At 44.1% G+C, this 12116-nt stretch overlaps 2 long non-coding RNA genes across 2 annotated transcripts; both read right to left on the bottom strand.

The window, feature by feature from the left end:
* Positions 1–296: 296 nt before the first annotated feature.
* LOC148004442 (uncharacterized) lies at positions 297–4102 on the bottom strand. The gene is made up of 2 exons (XR_015625047.1): positions 3851–4102; positions 297–619 (listed from the first exon to the last, which is right to left on the bottom strand). It is a non-coding gene; the product is annotated as an uncharacterized LOC148004442 (long non-coding RNA).
* A 3547-nt stretch (positions 4103–7649) lies between these two features.
* LOC100360470 (hypothetical protein) lies at positions 7650–12034 on the bottom strand. The gene is made up of 2 exons (NR_185299.1): positions 11931–12034; positions 7650–8778 (listed from the first exon to the last, which is right to left on the bottom strand). It is a non-coding gene; the product is annotated as a hypothetical protein LOC100360470 (long non-coding RNA).
* Positions 12035–12116: the final 82 nt, after the last annotated feature.

Below are 12116 nucleotides of genomic sequence, written 5' to 3'. Positions count from 1 at the left end.
GTATGAATAATTCAGTAACTCCCTAATGGGTAACTCGTTGTCTTCGAACATGTCTTCTGGAAAATTTCAAATCTCTGAAATGAACGCCCCACTTCAGGGCATCAAAACTGATACACCTTTTCAATGAGGTGTGGACTCAGTACCTACTGGACAATGGCTCCAAATGGCCACTTAATGGCACAGTAGATTCTATAGTCTTACGGGATCTTCATACATACTGCCAGTGGTCTGGTAAATGCAAAGAGGTCCTCTATGCATTTATGTATGTTTGCTCTCTAAAGCAGACTGGGTTCCCATACCTCTAACTCATCCGCCTTTATTAAAGAGTTTCAGCACATTGCTCAGTCTTACAGCTGTGATGTAATATGGTCCTTACTAATAATCTACTTCCTGAGGGACGCCGCTGAGTTTGGGAGCAGGAGAGAACACATGCAGACGAGATCCATCAAACAGATGGATCATACCCAATCGGGTCTGAGGCAGCACCTGACCAAGATCTGGATGGAGTTAGAATCCCACCTGTGATGTTTTAGCCAGAGGTAGACTCATGACCTGTCTCCTGGCCGTCTTTACAGACAGTCTTAAAACCAGTGAATTTTGAAAAACTCCAAGAAGTCACCTAGGAAAAACAGGAAAACCCATCTCAATTTTTAGACCGCCTCACAAAGGCTCTATTGCAATACACTAATCTGGACCCTGAAAACCCAGAAGATAAGCAACTTCTGATGACCTATTTCTTTCCCCAGAGGTACCCCGACATAAAAGACAAACTTAAAAAGTTAGAGGGGGGGGGCCCTAACTTCACAGGCAGAAGTTTTGGTGCTGGCCTTCAAAGTGCACCATGGAAGGGATGAGAAGGCTGGCAGACAAAATACCATATGCTGGCAAAGGCTGTCCTACCATCCCTAGCTATCACCCCATTCTCCTGGTCTTCTAAGGCTAAGAAACCATCAGGCTCCTGCTACAAATGTGGTCAACAAGGTCATTGGGCAAGGGCTTGCCCTAACGTCCACAAGCCAAATGGGCCATGTCCTTGGTGCCATAAAGAGGGACATTGGGCTGTTGATTGCCCTCGTGTTTCACAGGACAGAGGGACATCACTCCCAGATAACCCTCCAACTGATCTCCTAGGCTTGGCTATGGATGACTAACGGGGCCTGAGCTCCCTTGACCCAACCACTGCCATACCAGCAGGGAGCTCTGAGTAGCCATCATGGTATGTGGGCAGCCCATCTCCTTCCTCTTGGACACTGAGGCCACCTACTCAGTCCTAATGGAGTTTGGGGACCCACTTCTCTCCTGTTCCCCTATTGTCAGGGTAGGAGGACAACATTTCTTTCCTCACCAAACCCTACCACTTAGTTGCATTTTTAGGGGTGTACCTCTCACCCATTCCTTTTTGGTAGTGCCAACATGTCCTGTCCCCTTATTGGGAAGTGATCTTCTAGCTAAGTTGGGAGCCTCTATTTCCTTAGCTCCCCCCATTCACCTAAACCCAAGTTTGATGGCTTGCATATGCTTGGCCCAGGGAGTGGCACTATTAGGAGGTGTGGCCTTGTTAGAGGAAGTGTGTCACTGTGGGGGTGGGCTTGGAGACCCTCCTCCTAGCTGCCTGAGGATGCTCAGACTGTTCCTCTGTAGAACTCAGCTCCTCCTGCACCGTGCCTGCCTGGGGGCAGCGACGTTTCCATGCTCCTGCCTTGATGATAATGGGCTGAACCTCTGAACCTGTAAGCAGCCCCAGTTAAATGCTGTCCTTCATAAAACTTACATAGGTCATGGTGTCTGTTCTCAGCAATAAGACCCTACCTAAGACACCAAGCTCACCAGCAGCCCCTCTGCTCCTTCTTCTAACCAGTCAACCGACTAACACAGACATGTTGCTTCCTTTACCAGCTTCTCCGGTAGCCCCCCAAGTCTGGGAGTCCAGAACCCCTCTGTTGCTAAACAAACAGTCTTTCCAAATAGGATCAGGAAACTGTTCCATGGCCAGATGCCAGGAACCGTTCCAAATTGCTGTCATCCTGTACCAGTTATACTATCTAAATATTATGATCTCTTTACTTTCTCTTTGATCAGACAAAAGACAATTGTAAAAAATGGCCAGACAAGAGGGCTGGAGAGATGGCTCAGTGGTTAAGAGCACTGACTGCTCTTCCAGAGGTCCAGAGTTCAATTCCCAGCAACCACATGGTGGCTCACAACCATCTGTAATGGGATCTGATGCCCTCTTCTGGTGCGTCTGAGGACAGCTACAGTAAACTCATACATGATAAATAAATAAATCTTTAAAAAGATGGCCAGACAAATATGGGGGGCTGATTATACTGGCCTTGTCCTTCTATCAACAATGCAAGACTTTTTTTTTCTACATACAAGACTCATGGAATCCCAGGTGGGAGATAGGAGTTCTTGGTGAGCTCTACCATAAAGAAAAAAAAAAATCAACCTGGAGGGCTGGAGAGATAGCTCAGCGGTTAGGAGCACTGACTTCTCTTCCAGAGGTCCTGAGTTCAATTCCCAGCAACCACATGGTGGCACACGACCATCTGTAATGGGATCTGATGCCCTCTTCTGGTGTGTGAAGACAGCTATAGTGTACTCATATACATAAAAATAATCTTAAAAAAAATCAAGCTGGGTCCTCACTAACTAAGTACTATCCACATTCAGAGAAAATATGTCTCAATTGCCCAACCTCTAGATATCGGAAATGTAGGAAAAGTAATCAAACACTCCTCCGAGGTCCTTACCTCTTTGACATCCCCCTCATAAATGGCACTAACTCATCATTTCACCTTTTGCTTTAGACCTTGATCTGGGCATACCAACTCCTTAATGTCACCTGACCTGGCCACTTTAAAGATTGCTGGCTATGTGTACCCCCAGGAACTAACTCACAACTGCCACTTTTGACTCCATGCCTTTTCTCTCTCCCTCTTTTTGGCATGGCAAACTGTTTTAAGACATCTGGGGCACATTCTATAGGAACGCTAGGCTCCCTATGCTGTAATAGAACCACTACCCTTGACACCCCATCTCTGTCACAATGCCCTGCTGTCCAAAACACGTTATCATCGCCTGCCTGCCAGCTGGTCAGGAGTTTGCACGTTGGTGCTCCTTCTCCCTGAACGAGGGGTAATCCAGGGAAACCAGCCCCTGCCAATCCCAGTTGTAGATATGATAGCTGCCCAGCATAAGAGGGCAGCTCGGGTCGTGCCACACTTGGTCACTGCGGGAATAGCCATAGGCACTGGCACTGGGATTGTAGGGATAACTACTTCATGACCTAATATAATGAGTTCACTTAGAAGATTAACAACGGTTTTCAAAAAAATCTGACACCATGCTGACAATCCAGAAACAGATTGATTCTTCAGCTGCAGTGGTGCTTCAGAACCTATGGGGGCTGGATGTCCTGACAGCTAAGGAAGGTGGTCATTGCCTGCTCCTCCAAGAAGAATGCTGTTTCTACATCAACCAGTTCTGTTATAGTGAGAAATAAAATACAAGAGCTACAACCAGACATACAGAATTCCAAGGAACAGCAGGCCTTTAGTTCCTGAACTTTCAAAAACCCTATGTGGAAGTGGATACTCCCTTTCATAACACCCTTTCTAGTCATTTTTTCTGGTGTTATTATTCACTCCCTGCCTCATTAATCTTGTCTCTACATTCGTTCAACAACAGATACTGAAAAATTGTAACCAAACTATTTTGTCTTTTTTTTTTTTTTTTTTCCGGAGCTGAGGACCGAATCCAGGGCCTTGCGCTTGCTAGGCAAGCGCTCTACCACTGAGCTAAATCCCCAACCCCCCAAACTATTAATCAATTCCTGTTACAGGATTACCAACTGCCGTCCATGGAGGAGCCTGATGTGAACGTCCACCAAGTAGAACCCGATTGTGAAAGTCAGCTGTATCCGGAAACTGACGACACCCCAAGACAGCAGGAAGAAGTCTAAGAGACATGGCACCCCATTCCCCTTTTACCATCAGCTTCCCTCTCTCCTTTTCTTTCTTTTTATGATAAGAAAAAGGGAGGTATGTTGGTATCGCGAACTGCTTTCACCTCCAGCAGTGACATCACACGCTCATCTGTTGCCATGGCAATGGCCATACATTCCCAGCGTGCCTTTGGCTCAGCTCCCACCTTCACCTGGAAGCAGTTAAGTCACATTTAAAATAAAAGGCAGACCTTTCCTGACCCCTTCCTCTTCTCTTTTTCTCTCTTCTCTTTTCTATTTTCTCTCTCTCCCTCTCTTAAACCTCCCTTGTCTCTGCCACCCCAATAAACCTCTTCGCTTGAGACCGTGTTGGCCTGGTGTGGTTCGTCTGGACACGAGCTGCGGTTTCCATCCCAACACCTAGGACCACGTGGCTCATCGTCCTCTCCTTCACTTACCATCTTCTCTCTCCCATCTCCTGACTCCTCCCACCCCCATCCCCTCTCTAAAACTTTCAGCTCTGCCTTCCTTTTCCACTGCCCAATCACAGGCTCTAGCTCTATCAGACTAATAAAGAGGTCACCTGACTGCACCTGAATACGGGCACTCTTGAGGGAGCAGAACATACAAACAGCAATCCACAACAGGAATTTCAGCTAAGGTCATCCCTATTGGGTCCTGGGAGCCTCCTACATCCATGGTATCTGGGACTTTGTAGTTGTTTCCCCCCTTCCCCACACTGCTGCATATTTTTGTTTCATTGTCCTGGCCCTCTGAGCTTCTCTCCTGTCTACCACCATACCTGATCCTGCTCCCTTTTTTCCCCTCCCCCCTCCCACCCAAGTCCCTCTCTCCCTCTGCGTCCCGTGATTATTTTGTTCCCTCTTCTAAGTGGGATTGAAGCTTCCACACTTGGGCCTTCCCTCTTGTTCAGCTTCATATGGTCTATCATATTAAGTTGGACAATGGGTATTCTGAACTTTTTGGCTAAACACCATCTATTGGGGTCTGGGTTACCCCACTCAGGACATTTTTCTAGTTCCATCTACTTGCCTGCAAAATTTGTGATGTCCTTATTTTTAATAGCTGACTAGTATTACATTGTGTAAGTGTATACATTTTCTGTATATATTCTTTGGTTGAGGGACATCAGGTTTGTTTCTAGCTTCTGGCTATTGTAAATAAGGCTGCTATGAACATAGTGGAGTATGTGTCCTTGTTATATGTTGGAGCATCTTTTGGGTATATGCCCAGTAGTAGTATAAATGGGTCTTCAAGTAGAACTATTTTTGATTTTCTGAGGAATCACCAGATTGTCTTCCAGAACGGTTGTACCAGTTTTCAATCTCACCAGCAATGGAGGAGTGTTCCTCTTTCTCCCCATCTTCGCCAGCATCTGCTGTCACGTGAGTTTTTGACTTTAGTCATTTTTACTGGTGTGATGTGGAATCTCAGGGTTGTTTTGATTTGCATTTCCCTGATAACTGAGGATGTTAAACATTTTTTTAGGTACTTCTCAGTCGTTTGAGATTCCTCAGGTAAGTTCTGTACCCCATTTTTAATTGGGTTATTTGATTTTCTGGAGTCTAACTTTTTGAGTTCGTAGTATATTTTAGAAATTACCCTCTATCAGATGTAGGGCTAGTAAGGATCTTTTCTCAATCTGCAGACTACCATTTTGCTCTATTGGCAGTGTTTCATGAGGTCCCATTTTTGAATTGTTGATCTTAGAGCCTGAGCCATCAGTGTTCTGGTCAGGAAAATTTCTCATGTGCCAATGTTTTCAAGGCTCTTTCCCACTTTCTCTTCTATTAGAGTCAGTGTATCTGGTTTTATGTGGAGGTCCTTGATCCACTTGGACTTGAGCTTTGTACAAGGAGATAAATATGGATCAGTCTGCATTCTACATGCAGTCTGCCAGATAGCCCAGCAGCGTTTGTTGACGATGTTTTCTTTTTCCCACTGTATGGCTTTGGCCTTCTTATCAAAAAACTGTCAAAACTATTTTAGCTTACCTGGTTTAACATTGGTACATGGTGTCTGTCTTGAAAGTTGTCCATTTCACCTAGATTTTCCAGTTTTGTCGAGTATAGGCTTTTGCAGTAGGATCTGATGATTTTTTTTGAATTTCCTCAGTGTCTGTTGTTATGTCTCCCTTTTCATTTCTGACTTTGTCAATTTGGGTACTGTCTCTGTGCTCTTTAGTTTGGGTAGCATGAATAAAGCTGTTATGAACGTAGTGGAGCATGTGTCCCTGTGGTATGGTGGACCATCTTTTGGGTATATGTTCTGGAGATGTATAGCTTGTTCTTTAGGTAGAACTATTTCCAATTTTCTGAAAACCACTAGATTGATTTCCAGAGGTGTTGTATGTTGCTGGAATTATCAACCCCAATAAACCCATATAAAAACACAATCTAGTTATAATTATAAGCTATAAGCCTACTGGGCAGATTTTTACACTATTCTAACTTATTCCCCAGTTATAAGACCTCTCACTACTTGCAGTTTCTCCTGGCCACGTGGTTCTACTCCATCATGGCTTCCTCCTCCTCCTCTTCTGTTTTCTCTCCTTCCCTACTTGTGCTCTTTTCCTCTCTACCTACCTCCACTCATTAAAAAAAACAAAAAAACAAAAAAACCCCTGTCAACCTTTGCCTTCCACTGCCAATCATAGGCTCTAGCCTTTATGACCAGTTAAAATGGGGCGAATGTTCACATGAGATCACCTGGGTTCATGATCTACTGCTTGTTGTGGTCAACCCCTCTTGAGGAAGCAGAATTAACATCAGAATACAAACAGCACAGGACAGTCCACTACATTTCTCGCTTTTTGTTCACTTAAAAAGCTCCTTTTCTCCAAAACAAATTGAACACAACTGTAACAATTATGCAAATTATAAGGTATGATATACACTCAACATCCAGTTCATCATATTTGTAAATTTAGATGAAGTATTCTATCATCTATACTAACTTAAAGAAGTTACAATTCTGTGCCTGAATTATGTTGATTTTACCTGTATTACCATCTGAGATCCATCCTTTCAAATCTGTAACATCTTTAATGCTAAACAACATGTTCAGTTATGGGACTATAACCTGTTTTCAACCCCATCAGAGATCTAAAGAATTAAATATTACCTGAATATGTAGGAGGTAGAAGCCATACCTTCCAAAACTATACAATTTGTAGAAAAAGCTGCCTGGAGAGTCCCCTAAGCAAGTAGGACATTGTCGCACAATTTCCTCGGATTGTTGCCGAGTGATAGAGAAGCCTTCCTGTAAACATTTACTGTTAACATGGCGTTTTTAAAAATGGAATTCTGAAGCCTCTAGTATACTTCCTGTCAATAGCTGATCAATTTCATTGTTACCTTGTGCCAGAAGGCCTGGCAGACCAGTATTGGATCTTAACTGTTTAATATCCAGTGCATGACTCATATCCTGATCATTTGTTGTAGCTGAATAAAAAGTGATGTCAATTCAGAATCATCCTGAGTAAGCTCAGCAGTCTCTAGGTGTGAAACAACCCCTTCTTCATATTGAGAGTCAGTTACTAGACTCTTGAAAATCTGTTTTGCGTAGTGACAGCTTTTCCTATTTAAGGTCCTATCAGATGAATGAGGTCTAACATCAACTGCATATTCCAAACTTCTTGAATGTATACACTCAACCTCACAGGGCAAAAAGACCAGTAAACTTAAAAAAAATTATTTATTCAGTTTACATCCCAATGTCAATCGCCATCTCCTCCTGGTACCTCCTTACACAGATCCTTCCCCTATTCCTCTCTCCCCTTTGTTTCCCTCCATGGCACATCAAGATCCTGTAGGACTGGTTGTATCCTCTTTTACTAACATCAGACAGGCAGCCCAGTTAGGAGAACACCCAACAGAGTTGGGTCTTCTGAGCTTCATTGTCTGTCCACAGCTCCTCTTGCCTTCCCAAGAAGTTCTGAGGACATCAGGGTCAACCAGCCAACACCAGGGAAAACCAGATGCCTGAAGGACAGAGCAAAAACATAACCAACAAGATCCAGGGCACCATGGCACCACCAGAGCCCAGCTATCCTGCTACAGAGCCCTGGATATCCAAATGAAACTGAAGCACAAGAAGATAATCTTCAATCCGGTCTTACAAAATTGAATAAATCCATTAAAGAAATCAGGAAGACATTTGAACAGATAGAGGCATTAAAAGATTAAGCAAATAAATACAACCAAACAGGTGAAGGCTATGAAAAAACAATGTCTGAATCCTAAAAGTGGAAACAGAAGCAGTAAAGAACAGAAACTGAGGCAATCCTGGAGATGGGAAACCTAGGAAAGAGGACAGGAAGTACAGACGTAAGAATACCAGAGACTGAATACGGAACCCTAGGGACAGAAGAGATGAGAGAAGAAATTGATACATCAGTCAAGCAAAATGAAAAATGTAAACAGTTTATGACACAAAACGTGGGAAATTTGGGACACTCTGAAAAGATCAAACCTGAGAATAATAGGAATCAAAGGAGAAGATTCCCAGATCAAGGGCCCAGAAAACATTTCAACACAATCATAGAAGAATGAGATAGCTGTAAATGGACAAGAGAGTAACAGAATATCAGTAAAGTTTTAATGGCTGCGAGTTAGGGAGGGTTTGCCTCCCTTCAGGACAATCTTCCAATACGCCCTTTAAACATTTTCTTGATGCTGGTTGTGGGTGGGGAACACTTTTCATCCCAGAGGTTATGAGGCATAGTCTGGTAGATTTCTGTGAGTTTCAGGCCCTCTTCTTCCTCCACAGTGAGCTCTAGGGTATCGAGAGATGCACAGAGAACCCCTTTCCTGAAGAAGAAGGGAGAAAGAAAGACAAAATGGAGAAAGTTTGAGATAAGCATTTCCTGGACCCTCTTCTCCAATTTTACAACCCATCAATCTCTGCAACAGTCTTCAATCCAGATCGAAGTAGGTCAGGATACAACTCGGACTAAACCCCCACATAGAGATGGCTTTCTGTAAGTTAGGTGGCCTGGGTTAGAAAGAGTAAATTATAGTTCAGCAGACACCATCTAGGATTAAGTACTCACTCCCAGGTTAGGACACAGAAAACAGAGAACATATAAATTAACCGAGAAGGAAACTATTTTACAATGTACCTTCTTCATACCTTGTTTATGTCAAAAGCCACTAAATAAATGGAAATAAACACATGAGTTCCAAAAATATTCATAGGAAGAGATATGGAGACCAAGGGTGGAGCAGAGACTGAAGGAAGGACTATTCAGAGCCTACCCCACCTAGCGATCCAGCCCATATACATACAGCCACCAAACCCAAACACTACTGCTGATGCTAAGAAGTGCATGCTGACAGGAGCCTGATATGGATGGAGGTCTCCTGAGAAGCTCAGCTAGAGCATGACAAATACATAGGTGAATGCTCACAGCCAACCACTGAACTGAGAATGGTGTCCCCATTGAAGGAGTTAGAGAAAGGATTGAAGGAGCTGAAGGGGTTTGCAACACCATAAGAACAACAATACCAACCAACCAGAGCTCCCAGGGACTAAACCACCATTCAAAGAATACACATGGACAGACCCACTGCTCCAGAGGCATATGTAGCAGAGGATGGCCTTGTTCGGCACCAAAGGGAGGAGAAGCCCTTGGTCCTTCCCCCAGTGTAGGGACATGTCAGAGCAGGAAGGCGGGTAGGGGTGAGTGGTTGGGTGGGGGAAAGGGGATAACATTTGAAATGTAAATAAAAAAACTAATAATAAATATTAAAAAATTAAAAAGAAAATAAAAATATGTAACAGGTACTTAACATTCTGTTTTTGAGATTAAAGAAAAGCATGGGTTCCTAGGGCATTCTTGGGCATAAACAGGAACGGACTTCAAAGGGTGAACAGAGGAGTTACAAATCTATTAAGAACACACAGGTATGGAGAGGACCAATGTAGGGCAGGGGCATGATGTGAGGCATTAAGACCCAGCTTTGCCTCTGTCTGCAGCCTTCAGCTCTCATCGCTGCTCACCGGTGGCAGCTTATGCAGCACCCAGCAGTCTATTCTTTTGGTTTCCTTTGGGTCTGTTCTTTCTCAGGGTTGGTTCTTTAGGCTGTGGCATACTCACCAGAGCCTTCAAATCTAGCCATTGTGGAGGGTTGGGACTTTATTAATACCTGGATATCCGTTGGAAGCACAGGACTCCAAAAATTTGCATAATTTCTGACAATGTTCATTTTCTGGTATTATATTAGGGGCTATTTGCCAATGGGAAGACCACAATATTGAAGCACATCAAGAAGGTCTAGAAGCACGGAAGGTGATTTTGCTGTGCAGACTGATGCTCATGGACCTCTGAAGAGACTGTAAGATACCATGACTTTTAAGGAAAAGCTACAGTGTAAATAAGCACAGCTTTGTGACGCTTATTAAATTCTCATAATGCCACATGCCCCAATGCCAGGTACCTGGCAATGCTTAGAGGGAATTTCTCTAAGAAACAAGACAAGGAAAGAGTGCCTTAACAGATGTCATCATTTTAATCACGAGAACCATGCTGTAGAATCGTCAATGCATTTAGTTCCACACCATTCAGTTATCGTAAAAGGCATAAACATCGATGAGCGTGTGCCTTCATTAGGGCTCTATTGCTATGAAAAATCACCATGACCATGGAAAGTCTTACAAAGGAAACTAGTTGGGTCTGGCTTACATTTTCAGAGGTTCGGTCCATTATCATCACGGTGGAAAGCATGGCAGTGAGCAGGCAGACAAGGCATTGAAGGAGCCAGGAGTTGTACATTTTGATCTGACTGCACTGAGGACAGGGCAGGCTGTCTTCCCTAGGCAGCCATGAGGAGGCTCTATTCCACACAGGATGGAGCTTAAGCATAGGAACCTCAATACCCACCCCTCAAGTGGCACATATCTTCCAAGAAGACCATACCTACTCCAATATTGACACTCCTCTGAGTCATGCCAATTCCCACGGGCCAAGCACATTCAAACCGCCACATTCCATTTACCTGGCTCCCATAACCTTGCTTAAACACCCAAGTCTATAAGGGCTATCGTAGCCATAGCACAATGCAAAATAAAATTAGTTCAACTTCCAGAGTCCCCATAGTATATCACAGTCACAACAATGTCTAAAGTCCAAAGTTCAATCTCTTCTGAGATGCATGCAATCTCTTAACTGTAATCACCCGTAAAACCCAAATCATAAAGGAAATCATATACTTCCAACACCACAGAATGCACATTACCATTCTAATGTGGTGAGGAAAGACGGAACCAAAGCTAGACCAAAAATCATCTGGGGAAACTCTAAACTCAGCATCTTCATGTCTCATCTCTAACTCCTTTCAGCTTTGGTGACTGAAACACAACTCTTTCTCTTGGGCAGATCCCACTTCCTATTAGCTCTCCGAGGCAGGTATTCTATGGCTCTGGCATCTCTAACATCTTGGGGTCTCCAAGGAACTTCAACTTTGAGATCTACACATTATCTTCTGGGCTTCCCAAAAGGGCTTGGGTCACATCTCCAGCTCTGCCCTCTGTAGCACTCTAGGCTCTGGAGGACTCCACTCCACAGCTACTGCTGTTCTTGGTGATCATCCCACGTATTGAGGATCTCCAGTATACTCTGGTCTTATGATCCAACCAGGTTCCACCAATAGCCTTTCATAGGCAGACCAAGAGATCAGGAGTATAAAGGGTCGATGAAAAAATAAAAATACATCCCCATCCCTAGCTAATTTAAACGGTTGGATTTTTAAAGGGAAGGGCCACTGTGGGAAGCAGGGCTGTACAAGTTCAGGGTAGGGGCAGGGCATCCCAGCCAACCAACCCTGTAAACAGTTGGGACTGAGGGACGCAACGGGAGGTTGGCAGACAGCCTCTGCTTTGATAAAATAGCCGCCTCGGGTTTTTATCCCTGGATGTACGACCTAACACTTTGTGCCCATGAGAAAGAAGGTGAAGTACCTACTCTGTGACTTTGCAGTCCAGGCACAAGTTCAGCTGCAATGCCAATCTCCACAGGTCTGGGAAAGTTCTGTGCCTGGAGTGGGCAACAAGGTTGGAAACCACTGTGCTACGTCACAGTCATCCAGGCTTCATTATCCAATCAGAGCCGGGACTCGGACTGCCAGTCAGGACGGAGGCGGACACTTCC

The sequence above is a fragment of the Rattus norvegicus genome, chromosome 7 (assembly GCF_021556685.1).
Source record: "Rattus norvegicus strain SHRSP/BbbUtx chromosome 7, alternate assembly SHRSP_T2T, whole genome shotgun sequence".
Lineage (NCBI taxonomy): Eukaryota > Metazoa > Chordata > Mammalia > Rodentia > Muridae > Rattus > Rattus norvegicus.
The sequence above is the reverse complement of the archived record's forward strand: the minus strand, read 5'-3'. Positions and strand labels throughout refer to the sequence as shown.